This window comes from Abrus precatorius, unplaced genomic scaffold (genome assembly GCF_003935025.1).
Source record: "Abrus precatorius isolate BTA unplaced genomic scaffold, Abrus_2018 Scaffold3, whole genome shotgun sequence".
NCBI classification, from domain to species: Eukaryota; Viridiplantae; Streptophyta; class Magnoliopsida; order Fabales; family Fabaceae; genus Abrus; species Abrus precatorius.
The window spans coordinates 21,498,414-21,499,134 of NW_020874373.1; the positions used below are offsets into that span (position 1 = coordinate 21,498,414).

Here is a 721-nt window from a genome sequence, read left to right on the forward strand (position 1 = left end):
TGGTGGAATTTCTGATGATCCTAATCTGTATATTTCTAATTTTCTGCAGTTGTGTGATACTATAAGGATGAATGGAGTAAGTGAAGATGCTATAAGACTGAGACTATTTCCATTTTCTTTAAGAGACAAAGCCAAATGTTGGTTACAAGCACAGCCTCAGGGAAATATCACCACATGGACTGAACTTGTGAATAAATTTCTAACAAAATATTTTCCTCCCTCAAAAGCTGCTAAGCTGAGAGGAGAAATAACATCTTTTGTGCAGCAGGAAGGAGAATCACTTTATGAAGCATGGGAAAGATATAAAGAGTTGCTGAGAAGATGTCAACATCATTGTATTCCAGAATGGATGCAGCTGGAAACTTTTTATAATGGAATGAATGTAGTAACTAGAACTATGATTGATGCAGCTGGAGGAGGATCTTTGAGTATGAAATCCTTGGAAGAAGCCCAAAGAATCACTGAGATGATGGCTTCATCCATGTATCAGAATTCCAACTTAAGGAATACAAGAAGAGGCAATGAATACAAAGCAAAGATGATGGAAACTTTTCTTGCACAGAATCAGCTGCAGAACCAATTATTTTCTGATCAAATAGCAGCTTTGACTCAGCAGATTAATAATTTGCAGACTGGAAATGTGGTAACAAGTCAGTTGACATGCGATTTTTGTGGAGGGAATCATGCTAATGGTGCATGTGATGTACCTACCCCTGAACCA

At 37.6% G+C, this 721-nt stretch overlaps 1 non-coding gene across 1 annotated transcript; it reads right to left on the bottom strand.

Moving 5' to 3' along the window:
- Window positions 1–232: 232 nt before the first annotated feature.
- On the bottom strand, window positions 233–339 carry LOC113864020. Its single transcript, XR_003504628.1, has one exon. It is a non-coding gene; the product is annotated as a small nucleolar RNA R71 (small nucleolar RNA).
- Between the last annotated feature and the right edge of the window lie 382 nt (window positions 340–721).